The sequence below is a fragment of the Scyliorhinus canicula genome, chromosome 5 (genome assembly GCF_902713615.1).
Source record: "Scyliorhinus canicula chromosome 5, sScyCan1.1, whole genome shotgun sequence".
NCBI classification, from domain to species: Eukaryota; Metazoa; Chordata; class Chondrichthyes; order Carcharhiniformes; family Scyliorhinidae; genus Scyliorhinus; species Scyliorhinus canicula.
Window position 1 is genome coordinate 201,028,383 of NC_052150.1, and position 22,800 is coordinate 201,051,182.

The 22,800-nt window shown below is 45.3% G+C and overlaps 1 protein-coding gene across 5 annotated transcripts in view; it reads right to left on the reverse strand.

Moving 5' to 3' along the window:
* zmynd11 (zinc finger, MYND-type containing 11) overlaps positions 1-22,800 on the reverse strand; it is a 254,526-nt gene that overhangs the window by 229,460 nt on the left and 2,266 nt on the right. The window contains exon 1 of one of the 5 annotated variants that reach the window (XM_038798348.1): positions 19,823-19,912. The exons of the other annotated variants lie outside the window; for them this stretch is intronic. The gene's annotated coding sequence lies outside the window, so the exon portion shown is untranslated. Of the gene's footprint in view, positions 1-19,822; positions 19,913-22,800 lie in introns of those variants that run through there. 5 annotated transcript variants of the gene reach the window in all.

Below are 22,800 nucleotides of genomic sequence, written 5' to 3' on the forward strand. Positions count from 1 at the left end.
TATGTAAAAAAATGTTCTTCCTCATGTCCCATGTACACCACCTGCCACTTATCTTGAATCGATGTCCCCTGGTTCTAGAATTCTCCACCAAGGGAAACAATTTGATCCTGTGCACTCTATCTCTTCGCCTCATAACTTTGTACACCTCAATTAAGTCAACCCTCAACCTTCTTTATTCTAGGAAAATAGCCCCAACCTATCCAATCTCTACTCGTAGCAAGACTTTTCTAGCCCTGGCAACATTTTTGTAAACCTCCTCTGCACTCTCTCCAGAGCAATTACATCCTTCCTGTAATGTGGTGACCAGAACTGCACACAATACTCCAGTTGTGACCTCACCAGTGTTATATAATTCCAACATTATTTCCTTACTTTTATATTCTATACCACAGCCAATGAAGGAGAGTATTCCACATGCTTTCTTAACAACCTTGTCTTCGTAAACTGCTGCCTTTAAGGACCTATGTTCTTGTATGCCAAGATCTCTCACTTCATCTACGCCTCTTAGTATATTGTCATTTATTGTGTACCCCCTTTAACTGTTTTACCTCCCTAAATGCACGAACTCGCACTTCTCGGTGTTAAATTCCATCTGCCACTTTATTGCCCACTCCACCTATATCATTTTGGGTGATCATAACTATACTCTTCACTGTCCACCATTCAACCAAATTTTGTGTCGTCTGCAAATTTCAATCAAGTGCCCATCAAAGAAACTTTGTAACTCTTTACTCAGTCACAATAATATTGAATTTGCTACCACAATGACCAGTTGAGCGGAATAGCAGAGATGTATTTAAGGGGAAGCTAGGCACTTAAAATGAAAATGGAATAGAAAGTCATGTTGATATGGTGAGAGGCGGTTTATATACAGCAAAAATGCGACCGTTAAAGGGATAGTGCGGGGGGGAGCATAGGGTGTCTTTATATGCCGATGACGTTATTACACGTGTCAGAACCAAGTGTGTCAATAGGGGGAATACTGGAGCTGCTTCGGGTGTATGGGCCTTTCTCAGAGTACAAATTAAATCCAGACAAGAGTGAATATTTTGTGGTGTCTCGGCCAGAGGTGGGGGCAGGGATGGGAGGGGGTTGCCATTCCGTAAGGCAGGGACTCACTTTAGATACCTGGGGATGTAAGTTGCTCGAGATTGGGGGGGGGGGGGGGTCCGTAGGTACAACATTTCTAGTTTGGTGGAGAAGGTGAAATTGGTGGAGAAGGTGAAAGCTGATCTGCAAGGTGGGATGGTCTCCCTCTGTCACTGGCAGGTCGGGTACAGGCGGTTAAAATGAGCGTGCTGCCACGATTCCTGTTTATTTTTCAATCCCTGCCGATTTTCCTGCCAACGGCATTTTTTTTTTTTAAAAGAGAGATTGATGGGATGATTACCTCGTTCATATGGTGGCCAGAATTAAAAAGGTGCTACTACAGAGAGGAAGGTAGGCAGGGGGTTTGGGTCTTCCGAACCTGATGTATTATTACTGGGCGGCGAATGTGGAGAAGGTACGGAGCTGGGTCAGAGGGATTGACTCCCAATGGGTCAGAATGGAAGAGAGTTTGTGTAGGGGGACGGGATTGAAGGCGCTAGTGACAGCGCCACTCCCGACGGCCCCGGGGAGATACTCAGGGAGTCCGGTAATAATAGCTTTGTTGAGAATTTGGAGGCAGTTTTGACAGCACTTTGGGTTGGGGGCAGTCAAGGGAAATGCCGATTCGGGGGAACCATAGATTTGAGCCAGGGAAGTGGGATGGAAATTTTCGGAGATGGGAGGAGAAAGGAATTAGGACACTAAAAGATTTATTTCTTGGGGGTCGTTCTGCAGAATTAAAGGAGCTGGGAACGAAGTATGGGCTGGAGCAGGGAGAAATGTTTAGATACATGCAGAGATTTTGCCAGAAAGGAGATACAGAACTTCCCAGTAGAGCCTGCTTCCACATTGCTGTAGGAGGTGCTGACGACAGGGGGACTGGAGAAGTGGGTAGTATTGGCGGTTTTCGGGGCTATTTTGGAGGAGGAGAAGGCGCCGTTAGAAGGGATCAAGGCAAATTGCGAGGAAGAGTTGGGAGAGGGTATGGAGGAGGGGTTCTGGTGTGAGGTGCTCCGGAGGTTGAACGCCTCCACCTCGTGTGCGAGATTGGGGCTGTTATAGCTGAAGGTGGTGTATAGAGCGCACTTTACAAGGGTGAGGTTGAGCCGGCTCTTTGAGGGGGTAGAAGATGCATGTGAACGTTCCAGGGGGGGGGGGCCACAAATCACGTTCACATGTTTTGGTCCTGTCCAAAAATGGAGGATTACTGGAAGGAGGTATTTAGGGTAATCTCTAAAGTGGTGCAGTGAAACTGGACCCGGGCCTTCGGGAGGCCATATTCAGCGTATCGGACCAGTCGTGGTTGGAAACCGGCTCGGAGGCAGATGTTGTAGCCTTCGCCTCGTTGATTGCCCGAAGGCGGATCATATTAGGGTGGAGATCAACCTCTCCACCCTGTGTCCTGGCGTGGCAGGGGGACCTGCTGGAATTATTGAACTTGAAAAGGTCAAATTTGAACTGAGGGAAAGAATGGAGGGATTCTACAATTCATGGGCATTATTCATTATGCACTTTCGCGAATTGGATCACATTGAACATTAGGGGGGCTGGGGGAGGGGACTGTATGTGTTAATGGTGACGATGGGGGATTCCTCTGTCATTTGTTTATGTTAACATGTGGGCTAATGTTTGGAGGTTTCGTGTGAGGATGGGATCGTTGTTATTGATACAGGGATTGACATTACATTCGTTACTGATTATTGCTTATTGTTGGTGTAAATTTGGGAGAAAATGTGAAAAAGGAGAATTTAAAAATAAATAAATAAATAAATAAATAAATAAATGCGACTGTTTCGGCCGAAAGGTCTGTTTCTGTAATGTAAATTCTACTTAAAATCCGTTAAAAATAAAGCATGCTTTGGAATGTCTTAAAGTTCTTTTAAGTGATATAGGAAATGCAACAGCCAATTTGAGCACAGCAAGTTTCCACAAAGTGCAATGCACGACTGAATAGATAATCTGTTACAGTGATGTTAGTTGTGGGATAAACATGGTCCATAATGCTGCAGAGAACTGACCCGCTTTACTTCAAATAATGCTATGGAATCTTTTACTCCCTTCCGAGAGGACAGATGGGACTTTGGTTTCAACAACTCGGCTGAAAGACACCTCCATCAGTGCAGTGTCAGCCGAGATTTTAGCCTAGTTTTAATCTTAATCAGCCAAGTGTTACTATAGTAACTATAAAGGTTGACAAGATGGCAACAGCGTTGTCATGTCACCTGGTGTGCCTAGTCAATATGAAATGCCACAAAAACAAAATGAAGCTTATGAGGAGTTGAAATTTAATTCTGGTGTTAGCTTCGCATGACAAGATTTCAATAAGAGGGGAAGCCAACATCATTTCAACCTGGTAATATTTAGAATCTAACAAGCATCTTGTCAGCAGTGGGAAGTTACAGCAGTAACATGCCATATAAAGAACTGCGCCTCGCAGGACTTATTGGCACAAGCAGCTTTGTAGCAGTCTTCAGCACAACAGTGTGCCTCAGGCATTGCTTGCTATTTCCGGTTTAATCCGTGGTGTCAGCTCCAGTGGAATATTAAGCATGTTTTTTTAAATCAAATCTCTAATGCCCACGTATCACTGGTTACTCAAGTTCCATGTACATATGAGAATTCTCATTTGAGACTTCCATGTGTGAAAGGGATATCCTGTAGATACTAAAATATATTGTTCAGGGCCACAGAACAGAAAGTAAGAAATTATAAACAAGATTACAAATTTCTTCCCATTACATTTAAAATGGGGACAAAACCATTCATGTTACTTCACTGGTTGATCATAATCCTGCAGATAGTGTGATTTATAATTATTAAAGTACATTGAAACCCCATCTGTTATCTAGGTTAATTTTCACTGTTCAATGACCCTACTACATTCACAGAACAGCACCAAATAAGAGCAATAAAGCTGCCAATCACAAGGTCATTTGCAAGTAAAGCCCTCGTCTTGTAATTGCCTCCCGCTGATTTGCTGACACTAAGGGCTCTGGCAAAAAACAGTTTTTCGAGATCTCATATATTTTCCTCGTCAGTGGGAAGAACCAGCTGTGGATAAACAGACTTTTTTTTTTGTGAAGAGTATGTTCCTTTTCCAACCTTCAAGAGTGGTCGTTGGATTTTAATGGAATGTACCAAAGCAACAAATGTTTGGATCCAGGAAACTGCTCTTATTAACAGACATGGGCTACACTTTTGTGCTTAGGAAATGTATATGTATTATATAATATTTCATAGAATCATAGGATTTACAGTGCAGGCGGAGGCCATTTGGCCCATCGAGTCTGCACCAGCCCTTGGAAAGAGCTACTTCAGCCCACACCTCCACTCGTAACCCAGTAACCCTACCTAACCTTTTGGACATTAACTAACTGTACATCATTGGACTGTGGGAGAAAACGTAGCACCCGGAGGAAACCCACGCAGACACGGGGAGAACATGCAGACTCCCCACAGACATTGACCCAAGCTGGGATTTGAACCTGCGACCGTGGAGTGGTGAAGCAACAGTGCTGACCACTGTGCTACCGTGCCGCCCTACACACCTCTAAGTCCTTCTTTCCTCTATAATCCCGAAGCTTCCAGACTAACCCTGTAGAATTTGCAAACATAATCATCATCAGAATCTTACCTTTAAATGTCACTACTGTACTACTTGATTTACTTATCATCTCTCTTACGCATTTCAATCATGGTGGGGTCTGAACCGTGAATCATGATGGGCCTTCACCTCAAAGCTTAAATTACCAATTTAAAATAAACTTACTACATTTTACTTTCAATAGGTTGGCACTACTAAACTAATCCATTAAATTAACAGAGGGGTCTTTAACGCCCTTAACAACCTGGGCATTAACCAACTACACGGCTTCTAATTTGGGCTTGCGGGCTACACAAGAAACTGCAAAACACCCAAATCTCCTTGATCTTTTACAGTCGTTTACTAATCGAATTCTCCGCAACTGCAGTTGTTCAGAAGCTTGCTTAAAATCACAACCAGATTTTCAGATGTAACAGGAAAAAGTTATTTGAGTGTATTATAGCATTTTTTAAAATTTATCCTGAGACATAGAACATAGAACAGTACAGCACAGAACAGGCCCTTCGGCCCTCGATGTTGTGCCGAGCAATGATCACCCTACTTAAACCCACGTAACCTGTGATACCCGTAACCCAACAATCCCCCCCATTAACCTTACACTACGGGCAATTTAACATGGCCAATCCACCTAACCCGCACATCTTTGGACTGTGGGAGGAAACCGGAGCACCCGGAGGAAACCCACGCACACACGGGGAGGACGTGCAGACTCCACACAGACAGTGACCCAGCCGGGAATCGAACCTGGGTCCCTGGAGCTGTGAAGCATTGATGCTAACCACCATGCTACCGTGAGGCCCAAACCCAAGACCTGCAGTGTTTCTATCAATCCATTGTTTGGCATGTGTAACATAAAAAAATGAAACTTCCCCCAATTATATGCATGAAAAATGTATTGAAACTTTACTACTGAAGAAAATGTATGGCAGGTTTGGTGTTTTGCTTCAGCCCAATTGTGCACACAGACTTGCGCTCAAACATAACAAAATGAACATATTTCGATAAGATTGGCAGGAAATTTGACATCAGCAGTGTGGGTACATTTCCAATCTAACTTCTGGGTTGTGCCAACAGAGAAACTTCTGCGCAGTGTTGCTAAGGAGATCCTCAACTCTGGAAATTAAAATAACTTATTTTGCACAAAATAAATATATGCACTGCAGAATGGCTGTCAATGACACTAAATAAAAATTAACAGCAATGACTCAGTCAGTAGCACTCTCACTGGGCTCAGGTTTCACCTCAATATTGATTAAATGTCAGGTGACATGACACCACCACCACCGTTATGTCAACCTTTGTGCTTACTATTACAATACTAGGCTGATTAATACAAGTTAATACCAGGCTAAAATTTAGGCCAACAGTCCAATGCAGTGTTGCACTGTTGGAGATGCTCTTTCGGGTGGCATGAAAAACTAGAGCCCCTTCTGCCCTCTCAAGTGGGCACACGAGATCTCATGACACCATTCTGAAGAACAAAGTTGCTTACCCAGGTGACCTGGCCTTATCCCTTTAAGGGTTAAGGGATATGTATCACTTAACCAACATCTAAATAAAGATTATCTGGTTGTTAACACATTGCTAAGGAGCTGGTTAGCTCAGGTGACTTGAAAGCTAGCGCGTGGATCAGGTTAATGCCAACAGCACAGGGATCGGTCTGGTTCTGACTGATGGTAGACTTGATGCCTACCTCTTCAACCTACCTGCAATTAAAATATGGCAACTTACAGTGGTTCAGCAGAATTGAAACGATACGAGTTACTTACAAAATTTGGTGCACAGTGAGCAACGACACTGTGGTCATCCACAAACTTAAAACCATGTTTATCTATGGCAGTCAGTTTAGATTTGGCAATTGAGGTTCAAGAGTTTTTGAACCTTTGCGACCCACACCAGCCAACCTTTGTGACCCATCCCACGTTAGTTTACCTTTAATGCGAAAGAGGGCTTACTTGTTCCTCACAATCTCACTTGAAAAAATGCACATGCATATCAGTAGAGTTCAGCCAGTTTCTTTGTGGCCTCTTCACCTTTACAAAAACGGAAAATCCAAATCCAACCTCGTACATGTAGGTCGTCGTGAAGGGCATTAGCAACAAAATGCTAGTTTTACTCAGCACTTGATACGGCTCCAAAATGGAGACAGCATCATCGGCTTTTGCTGTGTTTTAATGTGGTATTACAGGTCAGGTACAGCAGCGGAGTCTTTTAATTTGGAGTCAGCTGTCAGTCAATAACTGACCCTGGGGTCTCAACTTCAAAAGGAATTTTGCACCCACCACTTCTCTTTCAAAATCCGAAACGTCTCCTTTCATTTGCCATTTCCCTACATATAACACACATGGGCTTTGCATCCTTATTTGCATTGGCACAATTCACAAAACCATACCTCAAGAAATTATCTTTAGACTGCTTTGTTCCCAAGTTATTTCTTCTTTGTAAGCTGTTAACCAGAGGCCTTGATGCTCAGTACAGAGCTAATACTAGCACTGCTCTGTTCTGCCCTGGACTCTCATGAACAGCTCTTTCCAGTAGATTCAGAAGCAAGATCCTGGCCAGCAGGTACACAGTCTGCGTGTGTCTCTGGTCCTCTCTTGATCCATCTTCACAGTCCTCTTGCCAGCAGCTGGAAAATGGAAGCAACTCTGCTCCGTGATTTGATGCCAAAAGAACATACACGGAGGGCCCTTGCGGTTAAATGTATGTGTAGGGCATGTAACCAACTCTCTACTGCTGCTTCTGGCCGGAAGACTCCACACAGCATAGGCTGATTTAGCTCAGTGGGCTAGACAGCTGGTTTGTAATGCAGAACCAGGCCAGCAGCCTGGGTTCAATTCCCGTACCGGTTGAGAATTCTGCGTCTGTGTACCTGACAGGTGCCAGAATGTGGCGACTAGAAGCTTTTCACAGTAACTTCATTGCAGTGTTAATGTAAGTCTACTTGGGACAATAAAGATTAAAAGATTATCTTAATTTACAAGGCAGCAATGGCGGTCATTCTCAATGTAAAGCTGATAGCAGCATTGGGCACTTCTCCCAGGATCAGGACCACTGCGGGAATGCTGCGACCGATCACTCCGCGACCCTCCCAACACCTGCAAGCAACCCATCCGCAGGTCACGATCCACACTTGAAAAACCCTGATCTAGATGGGACTTAATAATGAAACTGATCTTGATGAGGTGACTAGCCATGTTGGGTAGATTTTGCCTAGATTAGATTTGTTACGTGTACCGAGGTACTGTGAAAAGTATTATTCTGCGTCTTGCCCAGGCAGATCATTCCATACATGAAAAACATAGGACACATGATAAATAGACGATGGAAATACTTAAAGACACCGGGTAAAGCATATAGAGTACAGTGCTAAAACAGTAGAGAAGATGCGTGCAGATATCAGTTCAGCCCATAAAAGAGGGTCATTCAAGAGTCTGGTAACAGCGGGGAATAAGCTGTTTTTGAACCTGTTAATAATAATAATCATCATCTTTATTGTCACAAGCTTACATTAACACTGCAATGAAGTTACTGTGAAAAGCCCCCAGTCGCCACATTCTGGCACCTGTTTGGGTACACAAGGAGAATTCAGAATGTCCAAATTACCTAACAGCATGTCTTTCGGGACTTGTGGGAGGAAACCGGAGCACCCGGAGGAAACCCGCGCAGACACAGGGAGAACGTGCAGACTCCACAGAGTGACCCTGAAGCAACAGTGCTAACCACTGTGCTAGCACACTGTTCGTGCTAGTTCTCAGACTTTTGTATCTACTGCCTGATCCAAGAGGTTGGAAGAGAGAATAACCCGGGTGGGAGGATTCTTTGATTGCTTCCTGCTTTCAAGGCAGCAGGAGGTGTAAACAGAGTCAATTGATGGGAGGTGGGCTCACGTGATGAACTGGGCTCACGTGATGAACTGGGCTCGCATGATGAACTGGGCTGCGTTCACGACTCTCAGTAGTTTCTTATCGTCTTGAGCTGAGCAGAATTGGGCTATTTATTTTGGTGGGTTTTTTTTTATATTTAGAGTAGCCATGGGGCACAACGTGGCCAATCCACCTAACCAGCACATCTTCGGGTTGCGGGGGTGAAACCCACGCAGACATGGGGAGAATGTGCAAACTCCACACGGACAGTGACCCAGGGCTGGGATTCGAACCCGGGTCCTCAGCGCCGCAGTCCCAGTGTTAACCACTACGCCACATGCCACCCCCCAGAATGGCTATGACATAGTTTTGTTTGACACAGGTTTGGACTCTGAAGGCATCGGTGTTAGATCTTCCACTCAAGACAGTTATATCATCATGCAGGATTCAATCCAAGTTCCTTGGACATCTAGGCACAGTCCACAGACCCTCGCAATTTACAGGGTCACATTCTTTGATCAGGTTGTTGGATATAATGAAGGGTTTCTTGTGTTGTTCGTGACATTTTTCTTACATTTGTCGGATTTGTTTCTGCAACTGTGGAGACTTATCTTCTGGGATGTGCATTTGTTCCCTCTGGCACGCCGTATTTCCAGTTTGTTTCCTTACAAATACCACCTGTCTGCAGCTGGTTTCAATTGTGTCCATGTGTAGTCAAACATTAATCTACCCTGTAATCGAGAATCCCTACAGTGCAGAAGGAGGCCATTGGCTCCATTGTGTCTGCAATGACCCTCCGAAAGTGCACCTTACCCATTACCACTTCCCACTCTAGCCCCTTAACCCCACCTAACCTTTGGGTAGGGGCACTTTAGCGTGGCCAATTCATCTAACCTGCACAACTTTAGACTGTGGGAGGAAACCGGAGCATCCGAAGGAAGCCACGCAGACACGGGGAGAACGTACAAACTCCACAGAGTCACCCAAGGTCAAAATCAAACCCAGGTCCTCGGCACTGTGAGGCAGTAGTGCTAACCACTGCCACCTACTAAATCCACTTAGTTTGAATTTCCAATGTTGTTGTTCATGGTCAAGCCCCTCAATTTGCATTTGACCACAATAGGTACAATCTATCATCAGCCCACCTTTTTATTGCAGCCAGTCCTCTCTGAACTTTGTTTGCTTCTCACTTACTTCAAAAATTTGGTGTCCTTTATAAATGTAACTTTTGTGTTTGTTCATAGCTCCATCTATGATGACTGGCCCAGCAGTGATCCCTGTGGAACCAGCTAGCTGCCCCCTTATCATATCAGCACAGCTCTATCACAACCACTCTTCGCTTTCCCTGGTTTAGTCAGTTTTTTTTTTGGAAAATGCATGAGACACATACTTTCTAATCTTGTGAGTTTATTGCTCACGTAACATCAAGAATCTGAGGACACTAACTTAAGGCGATTCGCTAAAAAATGTTGTGACACGAGGAAAATGTTTTTTTTTAAATCACAACAAATGGTTTGGATCTGGAATGCACGGGCGAGACGGAGATGTAGGCAGATTTAATTGTGGTTTTCAGAAGGGAATTGGATAATTATCTAAAGAGAAGGAAAATAAACTGCAGCGTGATGGGGGGGGGGGGGGGGGGGGGGGGGGGGGGGGGGGGGGGGAAGCAGGAGAGTGCAGTTAGCACAGTACCTCTTATATCTTAGAGAACCAACATAGATCCTCCTCTGTTACCATTCTAAAAAATCTAAATAGATCACATTGAGAGAATTTCCACTGTCGAGGAAGGAGTCAATTTATTTTAAAAAATCATTCATGGCATGTGAAAATCACTGCCTATCCTATTTGCCCTTGAAAAGATGTTGAGGAGAGGTCTTCTTGAACCAATGCAGTCCCTGTGGTGTAAGTACACCCATAACTGCAGCTAAGAGAGGAGTTCCAGGATTTTGATTCAAACAGTGAAGGAATGACGATATAGTTCCAAGTCAGGAGAGTGTGTGACTTGACAAGAGCTTTTGTTCTCTCGTGTCTTGTGCCCCCTTGCCCTTATAGGCATTTGAGGTTGTGGGTCTTGCAGGGCAGCACGGTGGCTCAGTGGTTAGCACTCCTGCCTCACAGGATTTGAGGACCCGGGTTCGATCCCGGCCCTGGGTCACTCCTGTGTGGAGTTTGCACATTCTCCCCATGTCTGCATGGGTCTCACCCCACAACCCAAAAAGATAAAGAAATAAATAACCTTTGCTGTCGCAAGTAGGCTTACATGAACACTACAATGAAGTTACTGTGAAAATCTCCTAGTCGCCACATTCCAGCACCTATTCTGGTACACAGAGGGAGAAGTCAGAATTCTCAGCTGGTACAGGAATTGAACCCGCGCTGCTGGCCTTGTTCTGCATCACAAACCAGCTGTGTTGTGCAGGGTAGATGGATTGGCCACGCTAAATTGCCCCTTAATTGGAAAAAAATAATTGGGTACTGAAGTTCCGAGTCTTGAAAGTGCTGTTGAAGAAGCTTTGGCAAACTGCTGCAGTATCTTGTAGATGGCACATACTTTCTGCATACTGGAGGTGGAGGAAGTGAATATTTTGAGGTGGCAAAGCAAGCAGGCCGCTTTGTCCTAGATGGTGTTAAGCTTCTGCTCTGTTCAGAATCACACGATTGTTACAGTGCAGAAGAAGGCCATTGGCTCTCCAAACCAGCATCATGGCTCATTGCCTTTTCCCTGTACTCCTCCACACTATTGTTGAAGTTTCACTGATCCAGACAAATGGAGAATTGCAGATTTCCCATCCTCTTACCTGTCCTTGTACCACAGTATCGATCCAACCATAATTTCCTCAAAGAATTTCAGTAAATGCATTGGACAAGATCTCACTCCCTTTTGTGCATGCTAAATTCCATTTTCTAAATCAGATTATCCAAGTGCCTCTTTGCAGATGTGTTGCCATAACGTACCTCATTCAGGTATTTGGCTGACTGGTCCCATAATTCCCAAAGCTGTTAATGTCACCTTCGGGTCACACTAGCGACTTTCCAATCCTTCGGTACTATTCTCAACTCAAATAATTTCCTAAAGATGGAAGCAAGAATATGACTGATTTTGCTGGCTCCTTCTTTAAACTTTGTATGAAGAGCATTTGTCGATTGGTGACAATTTTATCTAAAATCTTGTTAATACTTCCACCATCCTCAGATATCCACCCTCTTTGTTGGAGACAATACTGAATGAAAGCAGAGGAAAAAATAGTATAGATTTGCTGTATCCTTTGGTGACAAGAGCGAGAACAGTGACTAGATGGTTCTTAAAATTCAAAGAAACTGTTCTTTAAAAAAATCTAAATGCTTTCCTTGTTTCAGAGAGCAAAAAGATTTTTAAAAATGAAAATAGGATTTATAATAAATATTTGTTACATTGTCAGGTGAATAAAAGATGTAAACTTGAGAGCTTGCTTGAATTATTTTGATTTAAACTTCCTTAGGTCAGCTTTGTCCTGTCACACAATTTCACCCCATTTCACTTTGGTTTACATGCACCTTCACACAGTTTTTCTTCACACTTTGGCAGTCTTGTTTCGAGTGGAAACTTTATCCCATGGTGAACACAGACTGGGTAATAAAACCTCCAGTGTAAGCCACTGTTGTCCTTAGAAGCTGGGAGCCAGAGATTTTCCACTCCCTACTGTGCTGTAAATCAGTACCTATTTAAGGGCCTCCTTTTAATTATGTGCACGTGATCCAAGTTTACCATCATTTAATAAAATAAATCTTGCTCCTGTCTCACGGTCTCTGATGGCAGTGAATCTCAGCTGCCTCACTGCAACCACTGTAACCCTTAACACATCACATGCAGCAGCAGCACCCCGCCACACACACACTTTCACCAAGTTCTGGTTTTTGAATAAATAGGCTGTCTTTTTCTTTCAAGTTGACATTAAATACTTAAAGAGTCAAAATCTTCAATCCACAGTAGCAGAAGCTTATCAGACTCCCTGCCCATCAGTCAAACTTTTGTTTTTGGTGTCTTACGCAGTGAGTCGAGGGGCAGACTGACAGAAAAGAAACAGGCAACTATGGCAAAATAATGAAGGAGCAATTAATGATATCTTGGTCGACAATTTTTTTTTTGAATTACATATCATTTCAGCAAGGTGACCTGCGTTTCTCTTTGGCTTAAGTCAATAGATCACCTCAATTACCCCAGCACCAGTAGCCTTTGCTACTTTACACTGCACAGCAAGGTAGCACTAGGTGCACAGTGGAGAAAGAGCAGTGGAAACGAGTTGGTATGGAAGGCTCGATATTAGAAGCTATAAAAGTAAATGTTGCTGAGCACAACGTTGGGGATGGGGGGGGGCGCAACTGCAGGATAACCAAGCACACAGCCTCACTACTATCAAAGTGATAGGGTGGGCAGCACGATGACGCAGTGGTTAGCATTGCTGCTTCATGGCGCCGAGGTCCCAGGTCTGGGTCACTGTCCGCATGGAGTTCGCACATTCTCCCAGTGTTTGATTTGATTTATTGTTACATGTACCGAAGTACAGTGAAAAGTATTTGGCGTGGGTTTCGCTCCCACAACCCAATGATGTGCAGGGTAGGTGGATTGGCCATGCTAAATTGCCCCTTCATTGGAAAAAATGAATTGGGTACTCTAAATTTTAAAAAATCAAAGTGATGGGGGCAGAAGCAGGTGAGCCCCAGAAGGAGAGGGCAACAATTCAAATTTGGCTGCCTAAAATAGGTCATGCAGGTATCCCTGAGCACTAGGCTGGAGGCTAGTGCTCTAGTACAAAATAAGGTAGGAATTAAGCAGAGATTAGTAAATGACAAGAAGTCAGTTTTAGGCAGCCACTAAAAACTTTGGGGGTATAGTATATACCCGATTGACTTCTTTGTAGTGGGGAAAAACGGTGCTCCCAGGGATAGCAAGGGCGGAACACTTTGCATTGTAATCTCCGACCACGCTACATAGACCTGTGATTGGAGACGGGCTGTGTCCAGTGCCCTCCATGGAGGTTAGACACAAACCCTCCTGGCCGATGAGACCTTTTGCAAAACAATATCACAGGCCATAGACTGGTACATTACCAATAACCAGAGCGGGGAGGTCTCACCCTCCATGTTCTGGGAGGCACTTAAGGATGTGACCAGTGGAGAGATCATCACTTCCAAAGCATGCAAAGACAGGAAGGAGAGGGCAGCTAGACAACAGCTGGTCGACTCCGAGGTGGACAAGCAATACTCCCAAGCCCTGACTCTAGAGCTGCTGGCGAAGAGGAAAAAGTTACAAATGGACTTTGACCTGCTCTCCAGTAGGAAAGCAGTGCACCAGCTCCGCCAGCCATGGGAGACCTTCTACAAACACGGAAACAAAGCCAGCTGCCTGCAGGCACACCAGTTGAGAAAACAGTCGGCCAGAAGGGAAATAGCACAGATCAGGCACAATAGCAGCAACCTGGCAGCCAAACCGGGAAAGCATTCAAGGCTTTCTACCAGGGGCTGTACACCTCCGAGTTCCCCAAAGGGGGCTCGAAAATGAAATAGTTCCTCGATAGACTGGACATGCCTGTCGTGGGAGAGAATAAGAGAAGGGGGCCGGAGGCACCTCCAGAACTGAGAAGTCAGGCAGCACTGTGGCACAGTGGGTTAGCCCTGCTGCCTCACGGCGTCGAGGTCCCAGGTTCGATCCCAGCTCTGGGTCACTGTCCGTGTGGAGTTTGCACGTTCTCCCCGTGTTTGCGTGGGTTTCGTCCCCACAACCCAAGATGTGCAGGCTAGGTGGATTGGCCACGCTAAATTCCCCCATAATTGGAAAAATGAATTGGGTACTCTACAAAATTTATTAAAAATAAGAACTGAGAAGTCATGGGGAGCATTTGGAGAGCATTAACTCAATGCAGGCGAGGAAGGCGCCTGGACCAGATGGATTCCCGGTGTACTCCTGCAAGAATTTGCAACAGCATTGTCCCTGCACTTACAGGGAACGTTCACAGGCTCACTGGTAAGAGGCACGCTCCCTCCCTCCAACACTAGCACAAGCCTCAGTCTCGCTGATACCTAAGAAAGACAAAGACCTGACTGAGTGCAGGTCCTATAGACCCATCTCGCTGCTGAACGCAGACACCAAAATCCTGGCTAGGCGACTGGAGAACTGTGTACCAGAGGTGGTTGCAGAAGACCAGATGAGCTTTGTCATGGGTAGACAGCTACATCAGGCGCCTGCTGAACGTGATGGTGCCCCATCTGGGGAGAGAACACCAGAAGTGATCATCTCCTGGGTGCATCTGAGTGGAGTTTGCACATTCTCCCCGTGTCTGCATGGTCCCACTTCCACAACACGAAGAGGTGCGCAAGGTAGGTGGATTGGCCATGCCATATTGTCCCTTAATTGGAAAAAAAAATAACTGGATACCCTAAATTTCTTTTTAAAAGTCTCCTTGGACGCAGAAAAGGCCTTTGACAGAGTCGAGTGGAAGTACCTCAGAGTTACTGGCATGGTTCGGGCTTGGTTCGGGGTTCACTGCCTGGGTGAAACTTCTGTGCAACGCTCCGACGGCGAGCATGCAGACCAACACCACCAGTTCTAAATACTTCCACCTGCACAGGGGCAGAAGGCAGGGATGCCTGCTGTTCCTGCTTCTGTTCGCCCGAGCAATCGAACCACTGCCGATCCCCCCCAGAGCAGCGAAAAGTTGAAAGGGCATCTAGAGGGGACAGACAGTATAGAGTCTCACTCAGGCAGCAGGTGGAGGGGTTCCCTCTGTTGCCCCCACGCGGGGTACGGGACAGGGTGCTCTCGGGGGTGTGCGTTGGAGGAGGGAGGAATTTGGACGTATACCAAGTGATTCAGCTCGGTGGAGGAGCTGAAGGGTAAATGGGAAGAGGAGCTGGGTGAGGAGATTGAGGAGGGGACGTGGGCGGATGCCCTGGAAAGAGTGAATTCCTCCTCTTCTTGTGCGAGGCTTAGCCTCATACAGTTCAAGGTGCTACATAGGGCCCACATGACCAGGACGAGGATGAGTAGGTTTTTCGGGGGCGAAGACAGGTGTGGTAGGTGCTTGGGGAGCCCAGCGAACCATGCCCATATGTTCTGGGCATGCCCAGCGCTGGGGGAATTTTGGAAGGTGGTAGCAAGGACGGTGTCGAAGGTGGTAGGATCCAGGGTCAAGCCAGGCTGGGGACTCGCAATTTTTGGGGTTGCAGTGGAGCCGGGAGTGCAGGAGGCGAAAGAGGCCGGTGTTCTGGCCTTTGCGTCCCTAGTAGCCCGGTGGAGGATTTTGCTTCAATGGAAGAATGCGAGGCCCCCAAGCGTGGAGGCCTGGATCAATGATATGGCTGGGTTCATCAAATTGGAGGGGGTGAAATTTGCCCCGAGAGGATCAGTACAGGGGTTTTTTAGGTGGTGGCAGCCTTTCTTTGACTTCCTGGCAGAAGGGTAGGAAAATAGGCCGGCAGCAGCAGCAACCGGGGGGGGGGGGGGGGGGGGGGGGGGGGTGGGGGGGGTGGGGGAAGAGAGAGAAGAGGAGTAGAGATGACCGAGGTAGAGAAGAGAGAGAGAGAGAGAGAGAGAGAGGAGAGAGAGAGAGAGAGAGAGAGAGAGAGAGAGAGAGAGAGAGAGAGAGAGAGAGAGAGAAATGTGTACATGTGTTTATTGAATATGCCGGGTGCTTACCTATTTCTTCTTTTTGTAGTTGCTGAGGGGGGGGGATGGTTTGGGGGTTGTGTTTTTTCTCTTTTTTTTGTTGTTAATACTGTTTTCTTGTTGTTATTTTCTGTTTTTGATATTTTTTGAAAATCTCAATAGAAATTATTTTTTTAAAAATAGAGTCTCACTCTATGCGGGTGACCTGCTCCTCTATATCAGAGCGAACCCCACCTCCGCTTGCGCAGGGCTAAGCCTGAACAACTAAAGGTGATGCATCAAGTGCACCTAACCAGATCCTGAATGAATAGGTTATTCCCAGAGGTGGAGGACAAATGTAAATGGTGTCAGGGTGGCCCAGCCAACCACACCAACATGTTTTGGGCCTGCCCAGACTTGTCAGATTCTGGACACCTTCTTGAGGTAATGTCGAGGGTTGTGGGAACGTGGGTGGAGCCATGCCCACAAGTGGCAGTCTTCAGGGTCTCAGACCAACCAGAACTCCATGGGGAGGAGGCCAACACCCTAGCCTTTGCCTTCCTAGATTCCCGCCGAAGAATCCTGCTCGGATGGGGATGGGCAGCACCACCCAAAGCTGCAGACTGGCTGGCCGTCCTGTCAGAATTGCTCCGACTAGAGAAAATAAAATTCACCATCTGTGGGTCAGAAGAGGGCTTCCACAAGTCATGGCAGCCTGTTCGTAACCAGCAGCCAATGGTGGTGGTTTGGAGAGAGACAGACAGAGAGCACGCGCGCGAGAGAGAGAGAGCATGCGAGGGAGAGCGAGAGAGCGCAAGCGAGAGAGAGAGGAGGGGAACCGAGGGGGGAGTGGAGACCTGCAGGTCAGAGCACAGAATGCAGGCATGGGCTGCGGAGGAGGACATGAAAACAAGAGAGAGGGAACAGAGTGAAGAACTGCACACTGAGCGACACACGGCAGGGCCAACACAAAGTGCCCAAACAGGGATGAACAGCCAGATAAGGCCTGCAGCTACAGGGGGAGGGAAAGAAACAGGTAGACAGTGAAAGTTCCAGGTCATACGGGCGGCACTGTGGCGCAGTGGTTAGCATCTCTGCCTCGCGGTGTAGAAGACCTGGGTTCGTTCCCTGACCCGGGTCACTGCCGTGTTGAGTTTGCACATTCTCCCCGTGTCTTTGTGGGTCTCATCCCCACAACCCTAACATGCCCCACAACCTTGGGCGGCACAGTGGTTAGTACTGCCTCACAGCTCCAGGGTTCAAGTCCAGCCCGGGTGACTTGAACCCTGGAGTTGTGAGGCAGTCCTTTGGGGTCTTCCCCCCCCCCCCCCCCCCAAAACCTCTGAAGGAACTATGTAAATGTACAAACTTTGACTTTGTCAGTGATGGTGGAATTAAAAAAGGAAAACTTAAAACTTCGGGAGTATGATGTCCTGTGCCCCAAAAACTGGCAATCACCCCATATTATTAAAAAGGGATGTGTTGTTAAAAAGTGATGGTTAAACAAAATGGCAGCTTGACTTGGGAAGTTTATGCAGTGGGTACTGCAGTTGCTGTCTTACAGGAAAAGCCCAAGTCAAGATTTACTATTATAAGATGTTGAAATAAAAAGCATGACTCAAGCGTTGTGACACAGGAAGTAAGGTTAATGTGGCCAGGCAGTGAACATTATACACAAGTAAATTGACTGAAGGGCTGTAAGACCTTGCCAATGACAATGTACATTTTTTTTCTCCCACAATACACAGAAGACAGGAAGGGAGAAGATTGGTCTGTGGAACTAGACTACAGGAGGCATTTGGCACAAAAGTGCACAGAAATGTGACCACAGTTAGAAAGATCTGTGGGCACGATATGAACAGCAATAGATATACCAGCAGGTTTCTTGTAGCATTGTTCACAGTGAATATAGGGAAATATTGTGTTGTCCATTTTAATTTACAAATCTGGACATTAATTTATGCTAACTGAATAAGTTATCACTGATAGAGGATTCTGGAAGTTTTAGTAGCACTTTCAGGCTTATATTCTCTGAGTAATTGTACATATGATAGGGCAGCATGGTGGCGCAGTGGTTAGCATTGCTGCCTCACAGCTCTGAGGTCCCAGGTTTGATCCCCACTCTGGGTCAGTCTCTGTGGAGTTTGCACATTCTCCCAGTGTTTGCGTGGGTTTCACCCCCACAACCCAACGATGTGCGGGGTAGGTGGATTGGCCATGCTAAATTGTCTCTTAATTGGAAAAAATGAATTGGGTACTCTAAATTTATAGAAAATAAATAAATATGACGACAAGAGGATTGCATAGTAAACTCGAGTGCATAATTGTTGCTTTTTTGCCCAAAGCAATAATTTTAAAGTTTTTTTTTTTCTTTTTTTTTTAAATTTAGTGTACCCAATCATTTTTCCAATTACGGGGCAATTTAAAGTGGCCAATCCACCGAGCTGGCACGTTTTTGGGTTGTGGGGGTGAAACCCACGCAAACACGGGGAGAATGTGCAAACTCCACACGGACAGTGACCCAGAGCCGGGATCGAACCTGGGACCTCAGCGCCGTGAGGCCGCAGTGCTAACCCACTGCGCCACCGTGCTGCCCAATTTTAAAGTTAATAGAAAGTAGAACAAATGGTGAAGACTGTAGTTAAATAAAAGGGGCGGCACAGTATCACAGTGATCAGCATAGTTGCTTCACAGCTCCAGGGACCCGGGTTCAATTCCCAGCTTGGGTCACTGCCTGAGCGGAATCTGCACGTTGTCCCTGTGTCTGCGTGGGTTTCCTCCCACAGTCCAAAGATGCGTGGAATGGTCATGCTAAATTGCCACGTAGTGTCCAAAGGTTAGGTGGGGTTGCTGGGTTACGGGGATAGGGTGGAGGTGTGGGCTTAGGTAGGTGTTCTTTCAGGGGCCAGCGTAGACTTGATGGGACGAATGGCCTCCTTCCGCACTGTAAATTCTATGGCAAGTGAAATTACATTGAATGAGAAAGATATTCATGGTATTTAGTAATGAATGAAGATTTTCAATGAGAAAGATGTTGGGGCAAGGTTGTGAGAAGTGCTAGTACCCATGGCTTGGATGTGGGAGCACGGAGGGCCGTAAAGCATACACAAAAACCCCCCACAATTTTAAAAAGTGGATAGATAACCAACAACGTCATAAGCATGCAATGAAGTTATGACACACTCAGGGGAATTAAAGTGGTGTCATTAATTGTAAAAGCAAAAGGTAAATAGGGTTCCAGCTTTGAATACAGCACAATGCTTCAGCAGCTTTCCAGTTTAAAGTATCCAAATTCATATCGATCATAGCTGCTGCAATCATGATTACTGAGCTGAGACGCTACATCCCATGATAGGAAGGTGGTGGTTGTTTTACATGATTAGGATCCCCTAGTTCTCAAACTAAGTTGGCTAACAGGAAGAGAAACACACTACTTTATACATGAGTATTTGTACTAAACATTGGTGCTCCAATCAAACTTGAAATGTTGGAAGTATTGGAAGTTGAAGGCAGATTCCGCTACAGAATTCAAAGGAAAGTGAAAGAGATTTATTTGCAGGGAGGAAGTTGCACAGAGATTGACATGTTGTGCAATATATTTTAACAGAGCTAAAAGTCAGCGAATTTGTACAGAAGTCTCACCTGCACTGCCGCACTTCAAGCCCAATACAGTTTCTTCCCAAGGTGCTGTACTTGTGATACTAGTCAACATTTATCTTTCAACCGGCACCACTAAAAAAATCAGATAATCTGGTCAGTCATCTCTTTACTGTTTGTTGGACCTTATTGGGCATAACTGAACTGCTGCCTTTTCAAAAACCACAGCCTGCCACCTGTCCAGTCTGAACACTCATCTGGTATCAAGTTATGGATTAACCCGAAACTTTTTTTAAAAAATCAGTCAACATTGGCATACATGAAGCCATTCTGTTCATTAAATCTTCACACCCTGTTATCCACCGCCCTAACCCACTCTTCACTCTTGGAGACCTTACCTCTGCCATAATACTGCCACCACCCCACTCACACATTTCCCACACACATACAGACCTGCCTTTCCCAACTCCAGACTTCCTTATGCCCAGTGAATTACCTCCATAGCTTTGTCCCACCATACTTGTAAGAAGTATGAGGAAGGAGCCGCGCTCCGAAAGCTCGTGTATGAAACAAACCTGTTGGACTTTAACCTGGTGTTGTAAGACTTCTTACTGTGCTCACCCCAGTCCAACACCGGCATCTCCACATCATGGCCACCATACTTGGGAAGCCGTCAACCATATGTCCCAATCTGCATATTGCATCCATTTAATTTCTGCCGCCTACCTCTTCCTTTTTGTGAAAATTCTATAATAAAATATACACTGCTTAAAACCCACTACTTAGAACCATGCGATTCTATCACAAACAACAATTGCCTTATTCAGTTTTAATCACAGGGATTTACAGCGGTGTTTTTTAGCTTGCATGTTTTGAAACTAATACAACAAAATATACCTACCTCCCTGCCATGCACCCGGTGGATTTACACATTTCCCAGTTTGATCCTCCCCTTTCGATGTAATCAAATTTATTTTACCCTCCTAACCCAACCAATTCCTTACTGCATCTATTATGTAAAACTAATGCAAATACTTATCAGAATTTGTTGGATACAAAATATATTTCACAGAGAAATGAATTCTCAACACAATCCAAATGAAAGTCACCCCAGAAGCCTTTGTTCTTTCGAGACATCAGACAGGTGTCTTATCCCGAGTTCACTGGATTGAAGACTACCTTCAACCACGCACTGCCTGATAATAGAACTTTGATAAATCATTTGTGTTTTGCCTCTATGCATGGTGGCACAGTGGTTAGCACTGCTGCCTCAAAGCTCCAGGGTCCCGGGTTCAATTCCTATCTCGGGTGACTGTGTGGAGTTTGCACGTTCTCCCCGTGTCTGTGTGGGTTTCTTCCGGGGGTGCTCCGTTTTCCTCCCACAGTCCAAAGATGTGCAGGTTAGGTGGATTGGCCATGCTAAATGGCCTCTTAGTGTCCAAAAAAGGTTAGGTCGGGTTAGTGGGTCATGGGGATATGCTGGAGTCATGGGGTTAAGTAGAGTGCTCTTTCCAAGGGCCGGAGCAGGCTGAATGGGCCGAATGGTCTCCTCCTGCATTGTAAATTCTATGATTCTATGCAGAATCAGCACCAAAGAATCCCATAAAGCCTATTAGGTAAAATGGTCTATAACTTAAAAGCATATGCTGAACTAAGATTACAAGTTTTTTTTTAAATCACTAAATACTATTTTTAAAACCTTTAAAGATACTTATGTACCCAGTCCTGAGCTGATTACATAAAACTAGGATTGCTTGCATCATTTCAATTCTATTTTTGAATGTTGATGCATTTGAGATAATGTTCTCAAAAATCAAAGAGCAAATTTCAAAACCTCTTCTGACCTTGCCCTTTCCAAGTTACTTCACACATTTTCCTGCAAAGTTAAATAAAGATCGCCACACCGTTGCCCGAATGGATCTGTCTGTCTTTTGATTGTACTATTACCTTCATTTCATAAGATCACAAAAAACACTGATTGCATAGATGATTTGCACTTGGTAAAGGTTTGATTCTCAAGCAGGTAACAGTAAAGCCACCATAGTCCCAGATAACCATAGGCTACTTTCCTCTTTGAGGGAGGGAACTGACTGGTGGTGATTTAACCTGAAGATTACCACACCTCAGGCAAGGTAGAGAAGGCGGGGCCTTCATGAATAATCTCAGCCGGCACGGGAATTGAATCCATGCTGCTGGCAGCCATGTATTGTTGCACAGATAGCAACTGCATTCTTTGACATCTTTGCTGAAAGAAAAATCTGTAGCAATGCATGATGAAAAATAAAAATCCATCAAGCAGGGTTCGGAGTCAAATACCTCAGAAATATCAGACCCAAAGTGACGAGGCATGGCATGTGCTGCGTGTAACATGCTTGGGAGGAATTTTACGACTCTCCACCTCTGGGGTTTTCCCTGCATCATGCTTGGGCCTGTTGTAGACTAACTGAGAGAGAGACGGATTGCTCTGCACTTAAATCAATAATTGGTGTATCCTGCAACCACCAAGACAACAGAAAGTGAACTAGATGAGACTTGGTCCCACAATTCTTAAATTCTGATTTTAAATCATCCATTTTGAGCAATGATGTTCCTGAGTTTTTACAATTTAAGCACCTCGAGGCTAATGGCAAACTGGAGGAAGCAAATTCAATCGTAACTAGAAACGGACAAAATTCTGTGCTGTAAGATACTATAATTCTAAATGTGGTTCCTTAATTATATTGAGTTCAGGTGTTTAATGTACATTCATGTCTGAGAAACATGAGAAGATGGATTTGTGACACCATCTGTTACGCTTAATTCTTTCAGCAGAGCTGCTTGGCTGATGGCAGTGAGATGGGCAAAATAGGCATTTGATACATAGGCTTTGGCCTACATGTAACATACCTGAATTGGTATCAGCATAAAGCAACTAACCAAGATGGATGTCGTTTACACTATTAATTGCAATACGAATGGGTTAGATTGCACTCCGAGCGGCTAATGAAGCTTGCTCAGAGAGGTAGGGTTTAGGCAGAATCTTA